Genomic DNA, 7,359 nt, shown 5'->3' with positions numbered 1-7,359 from the left:
ATCTTTTCAATAAAATGTAATTAATCAAAAGTAAGGAAACAATGGTTAAGTGTATCAATATTACTTTTTAAATTTTCTTAAATTATTAAAAATCAGTTTTAATAACATTTTAAGTTTGGTCATCAAAGATTATTGCAATGTGCTTATCTGCAATGAAGGAGACCTGGGTTTGATCCCTGGGTCTGGAAAATCCCCTGGAGAATGAAATGGCAACCCACTTCAGTATTCTTGCCTGGAAAACCCCATGGACAGAGGAGCCTGCTGGGCTACAGTCCATGGGGTCACAAAGAATTGGACACGACTGAGCGACTAACACACTTTCACAAAAAATATCCCACGAAAACATATAAACTATTGTTTATGGGTATATGTGGGTATGGATAGGGATGTGTGTGAAAAAAGAATCTTACTCTGATAAAAGAAGCTTAAAATGCTCTTTTCCAGTTGTTGCAGTGTGAGGAACCATGAGCAGCAATGTCTCCCGCCAACACCCTCTATGAGGCATGGCAGGAAGTCCTGCACAGGAATCAGCACAAACGCTGGAAGATTTTGGAGATGGTGGAGCTTCAGATCAGCCTGAAGAACTATGACCCTCAGAAGGACAAACACTTCTTGGGCACCGTCAGGCTTAAGTCCACTCCCTACCCCAAGTTCTCCGTATGTGTCTTGGGGGACCAGCAGCACTGTGATGAGGCCACGGCTCTGGATATCCCCCACATGGACACTGAGATGCCGAAGAAACTCAACAAGAGTAAGAAACTGATCAAGAAGCTGGCCAAGAAATATGATGCCTTTTTGGTTTTAGAGTCTCTGATCAAGCAGATCCCATGAATTCTGGGCCCAGGCCTGAATAAAGCTGGCAAGTTGCCTTCCTTGCTGACCCACAATGAGAACATGGTGGCCAAAACTGGTGAAGTAAAGTCCACGATCAAGTTCCAGATGAAGAAGGTGCTATGTCTGGAGATGGCTGTTGGCCACGTGAAGATGGCAGATGATGAGCTCGTGTACAACATCCACTTAGTTGTAAACTTCCTGGTGTCATTGCTCAGAAAAATTGTCAGAACATCAGGGCCTTGTACATTAAGAGCACCATGGGCAAGCCCCAGCATCTGTACTAAACACAGCTTAATAAACCGTACTCAACCATACTCAAAAACAACAACAACAACAAAACCTTAAAATGATATTGTTTAAATAAAAATTTTAAATGTGAAGAAAATCATGAACTTCTGATATTATAATATTTTAAATAAAACTAAAAAGCAATTTTATAAGATACGAGTTGGCAGTATGGTGAGCTGTACCTATTCAAGCTGAAACTACTGATATTTTGAGCAACTTTTGATTCTAGTTCTCTAACTATGGGCATGAAATCAGGCCATGAGAACTCACCTTCTGGTAAGGATTTGACCCTATGGTACTTAAGGTTTCCACTTTTGAATTGTCTTCCTAATGTAGAATTTAATACAATTCCTTGTTATAAGTGTTTATTGAACAAATATATTAATATAATGATACTCTGCATGTTAAATATTTTCCTACTTTTTATCATCCAGTCCAGTTTCAATAGAACCAATCTGTGCATTGAGATGTATAAGTTTACACAGCAGAGAAAACCCTACAAAGACAATTTCTGTAATTGAAAAATTTAGTAGTAGGCATAAAACAAAGCAGAGAACTTCATTTCACTACACTCTTCCTGTACTCATTATGATGCTTAGGGCTGACTGAGACAGATGAATACAATGGGAAATGCTAAGTGTTTTGTCTTTATTAGCATATATAATACTTGAGTTTGCTGAAAATGTGGTTAGTTTTCATTGCACAGTTTTCTTTTCAAAAATATGTTATCACTGCATTTTCCAATACTATTGGAATGACAAAGATGTTTCATCTACTTATTTATAGATTGTCCCAGTATTGTTCTCCAGCAATTTCTTTTCTAAAGAATAAGTTTTGAAGAGGTGCTTTGTTTTTTCACATAAGACAAAATCTGAGAGTGTTTTCATATTTGGATCATTTGTTGACTGGGGCTGAAATATTATTTAATAATAGAGAAACAAACGAAGACAAGGAGGAAAGGGCAAGACCAACTCTACATTCTCTAGTCAATTTTCCACAGCAGTCATTTGGAGAACATGGTTTGTCCTCTAAAGAAATTTGTTATCTAAAGAAATAAAATGTTTCTAGCTCTCTCCATTGCATAAGAACATCTGAAGGCCTATTATAAGATTTTGCAATATGGGTGCTAGGAAACCAGAATGAACAACATGGTTTGTTTAAATTAACAGATTTAAATTTCTTCCCAGTCACAAAGCCATCTGCAAAAATCAATTTCACCTGAAGTTTTGCCCATGATTTCCCTTCTCTAGGCTTACCTTTTATTGTACTGTGTTTGGGCATGAAACGTATAATAGTTTATTTTTGTGCATGCCATTTATAAACTGATCAGAAATGGATGCTAAAGTGCTTTCAAAGTAGAAGAGCTCATTTGACATTCAGAAAATGTGTTCTTGCTAACATGCCCCTTGAAAGTGAAAGTAGTGAATGTGTTAGTTGCTCAGGTGTGTCCAACTCTTTGTGACTCCATGGACTGTAGTCCACCAGGCTCCTCTGTCCATGGAATTCTCCAGACAAGAATATTGGAGTGGGAAGCCACTCCCTCCTCCAAGAGATCTTCCCCACCCAGGAACTGAACCCCAGTCTCCTTCATTGCAGGTGGATTCTTTACCATCTGAGCCACCAAGAAGCCCCAACATGCCCATTATGAATATTAAAAAACAGAGTTTGTATTCACTCCCAAGATCCCTGGGGCCAATGAAGTATTTGTACTTGCAACATATTCTAATCTAGTGATGCCATAATTTATGAGAAAAATAAGATATAACTTCGTATTAGCTCTTGGTGGTGAGTTTTCTTTCTGGACATGTGTTTCTCCTGTTGGCTTCAAATACTTTGATGAAGCATCATTTTTGGGTTTCTGTTACGTAGCTGCTGAGGAATAAATTGTTATTTGGATGACTTTAGACTGTGTATTTCAGCCATAGACTGTCAATTACGGGTGAGAAGGAGGTATGGAACAATCTACTTCTTCTCTTCTAGGATCTTTTGTTTACCCTTGAGTTTGAAGAGACCTTTTGTTTCTTGAGTCAAGAGCTCTGTCTAAAAATCCTTTTGACACGAATTCATTATACTCATGAATTCAAAATGCCATCTAGATGATGATGACACTAGTATTTATATTTACATGAGCGCTGAAGAGTTGATGCTTTTGAACTGTGGTGTTTGAGAAAACTCTTGAGAGCCCCTTGGACTGCAAGGAGATCTAACCAGTCAATCCTACAGGAAATCAGTCCTGAATATTCATTGGAAGGACTGATGCTGAAGCTGAAACTCCAATACTTTGGCCACCTCATGCGAACTGACTCATTGGAAAAAACCCTGATTCTGGGAAAGATTGAAGGCAGGAGGAGAAGAGGACAACAGAGGATGAGATGATTGGATGGCATCACCAACTCGATGAGTTTGAGCAAGCTTCGGTAGTTGGTGATGAACAGAGAAGCCTGGCAGTCCATGGGGTCACAAAGAGTCAGGCAAGACTGAGTGACTGAACTGAGGTTGCTATAACAAAGTACCACAGGCTGGTTCGGTTATATATAACAGAAATTTGTTTCTCACAGTCTGGTGGCTGGAAGTTGAGATCAGGGTGCCATTACAGTTGAGTTTTGGTGAGGGCCTTATACTGGACTGCAGAGTGCTATCTTGTGGCATCCTCCCATGGCAGAATGGAGCTGAGAGAGTTCTCTGAGTTCCATTCATGATGGCTCTATCCTCATGACCCGATTACCTCCTAAAGGTCCCACCTCCTCATACCATCATATTTGGGATTAGGATTTCAACATACAAATTTTGGAGGGATACAGACATTCAGTCCATCACACATACCTGACATCACTTGATCTGGGTTCTACACTCCATGGGGGCAGAGGCTGCTTCACTCCCATGCCACACACCATGACTAGTCTATAGTTTGTGCAAACATTTGTGGAATATATGAGTTAATCTTCACAAGACTGCTAGTACCTAGAGTTAAGCCAATTATGAGGTTAAGTGTACAGCTTTCTGACTGCCAACTCTGCCCAAGACTTCTGACCTCAACTATGAGGAGTTAGGATCCACATGCAAATTTAGAGGAAGGATTTCGTGTAGAAACTACTCTCATCCCTGACACCAGCTGCAAGTTCAGGAGTTTCCCAAAATCAACCTCAGGTTTAATGGTCACCTAGGAAGCCTCACAGAACTCACTGAGAGCTATTACAGTCACAGATATGAACTATCACAGAAAAAAAAGGATGTCAACTAGAATCAGTCGAAGGAAGAGGGGCATAGAGTGGGGTCTCAGAGGGTTTCTGTAACTCCCAGCATCCTCAAGATGCTTTACCCTGCTAACAATCATGTTTGACCATACGCATGAAATATTGTCAGTCTGGGAAGATCACCTGAGCTTCACTCTCGAGTATTTTTATTGGGGTCTCATTATCTCAGAATGGTTGATTGCCTGATATACAAAGTGGTCCAAGGGGTCTATCATGAATCACCTTCATAATTTAATTTATTTAATTGGATGATAATTACAATATTGTGATGGTTTTTGCCATACATCAGTATGAATCAGCCATAGGTATACATGTGTTCCCTCCATCCTGAACATCGTGAATCCCGCACCTCCCTCCTCACCTCCTCCCACTGGGTTGTCACAGAGCACCAGCTTTGGGTGCCCTGCTTCATGCATCAAACTTGCACTGGTCATCTATTTTACATATGGTAATGTATATGTTTCAATACTATTCTCTCAAATCATCCCACCCTCTCCTCCTCCTACTGAGTCCAAAAGTCTCTTCTTTATGTCTGCGTCTCCTTTGCTGCTCTGTATGTAGGAGAGTCAGTACCATCTTTCTAGATTCCTTATATATTCATTACTATACAGTATTTGTCTTTCCCTTTCTGACTTACTTCACTCTGTATGATAGGCTCCAGATTTATCCACCTCATTTAGAACTGACCACGAGTTACCTTCTTAACATGCACTATTAGATGTATTTCAAGGGGGCCACCATGAACAACAACAACATTCCTATTGAGAGCTGAAGGTTTAGAAGTTTATGTCAATGTATGGCAAAAACTACTACAATATTGTAAAGTAATTAGCCCCCAACTAAAATAAATAAATTTATTAAAAAAATAAAAAAGAAAAAATAAATAAAAAGAAAAAAAAAAAAGAAGTTATCTTCCAGGGATAGAAACAAAAGCCAGACCTCTCTTTGGGTAAGAACAAAATGAGCATTTCCGTTTTATAGATTAAATAAAAATATCATACACCAAAGTCTGAACAGCTAGGGTTGGGACACAGGACTATTTGTTTCTAAGGTCTAGCTTCTATCTAAAATGGACATTTTCTCCCCATCTTGCTAACCAATTCCACTTCTTATATGTTTGATCTTCATTAATAGCACCTCTATTTTTCTAATTTCCCAGTGTACAAATATTTGTGTTATCCTCCACTTTTACCTCTATCTCACAATCCAAATAATATCTAGGTCACATCAATTCTATTTGTGTCGAAATATTTCTGAACCCTGGCTCTTTCTCATTCTTTGCTGATAATATGTCAGTTTCAGTTTTCACTATTTCTGACTTAAAACTGTGCCATGTTGCTTTAAGGAGCCTTCTGTCTGCATTATTGACCCACATTCACTATTTCCACTTGGTCATCAGATTGATCTACCAAAAAAAGCAGAGATATTCACATCACTATTATTCTTAAAAGTTTGCATTGGATTCATGATGCTCTTACGTAAAATTCAAACTCCTTAGTGTGACTAACTTTGCCTTGAACAATCTAAAACCAAATTATATTCCAACTTTCTTTCTTCCACATGTTCTCTGGTACTGGCCATACGGACTTTACTCATCCCATGAAGATAATAAGATCTATCACGATTCCATTTTTCTATCATTAGTTTCTGCAAGAATTATCCTTGTTTCCCTCTTCACCTGTCATTGAAATGTAGTTCAAATGTTACCTCAATGGTGATGCTTTCATTTACTTCTCCAGATAGAATTGTATGCTCCCTTTCAGAACTGCCACTGTCTATTATTCCTGTTTCAGTAATAGTGTCTAACACATTGTAATTTGATGTATTGATTTACGTGTCCCTTGAATTACACTATATATACTTTATAACGGCAAGAACTTCCTTCAGCAAATAACTAGAGAAATACTTACACTTAGTAGGGGATTATAATACAGTTTCTGAATGAATGCAAGCCTTTTGGATGAGCCTCTGTGTTTTATTCCCCATTGTGTTTTTCATGGCTACCACACAGTAAGTGCTAAATAAATCTCTGTTTAAAAACTAAACTTAAGAGAGAGGGGATATATAGGTACACATGTAGTTAATTCATGTTGTTGTACAGCAGAAAATAGCAACATTGTAAGGCAATTATACTCCAATTAAGAAAAATAATTTAAAAATATACACTATTCCCAATAGGAAAAGACATAAACTTAATGAAGGAATAATGAGTAAGTGAAGGAATGAATATTCAATCTCTGCCAAAACCATCAAGTTTGGATTAAATCTCCCAGTTCACTGGGTTTAATCATCCTAATTCTATTTTTTAGGGTAAATGGTAAAAGTAGCTATCTTAAAACAAATACATGTGTGCAGAATTAATCTAATCCCCTGGAGATAATTCCAGGAGTTTCAGTGAAATCATATTTCATTCATTTTAAATCATTTCAACATACAAATATTTATGTGGGGCATACAGTATGTCCAGAACTATTTCTCTGGCACCAGGTAGTTTTCAAAGATAAATAGCACACAGCATCATCTCTTTAAAACGTTCTGAGTACAAAAGTGATGGCACAACTAGAGCCTATGTGATATGAAATTATACCACATGTTCAAGACAGTGTCAAGACTCAGATTGGGAGTGACCACATCTATTTTGGGGGTCCACCAATGCATCATGCCCTGGGGAGGATAAAACTATGTTCAAGAAGGCAGAAGTGAGAGAAAGAAGTTTTTTTATCAGTTGATATTTATTTTTGCATTTTTTTGAGAATCTATACCTGGGAACACTTAAAATTTTTTTTATTGGCGTATAGTTGATTTACAATGTTGTATTAGTTTCAGTACAGCAAAATGAGTCAGTTATACATACATCCACTCTTTTTTTTAGATTATTTCCCCACATGGGCCATTATAGTGTATTAAGTAGAGTTCCCTATTAAGTAGGTCATTATTAGTTATCTATTTTATATATTGGGTCGGCCAGAATGTTCATTTGGAT

At 37.8% G+C, this 7,359-nt stretch overlaps 1 pseudogene; it reads left to right on the top strand.

Annotated features, from left to right (window-relative positions):
• The first annotated feature begins 464 nt into the window (after positions 1–464).
• Positions 465–1,118, top strand: LOC145528778 (large ribosomal subunit protein uL1 pseudogene; annotated as a pseudogene).
• The last annotated feature ends 6,241 nt before the right edge of the window (positions 1,119–7,359 follow it).

This window comes from Giraffa tippelskirchi, chromosome 1 (genome assembly GCF_054371585.1).
Source record: "Giraffa tippelskirchi isolate mGirTip1 chromosome 1, T2T-mGirTip1v1.2.pri, whole genome shotgun sequence".
Taxonomy (NCBI): Eukaryota; Metazoa; Chordata; class Mammalia; order Artiodactyla; family Giraffidae; genus Giraffa; species Giraffa tippelskirchi.
Note: the sequence above shows the minus strand (reverse complement) of the source record. Positions and strands in the feature narration are given on the sequence as shown.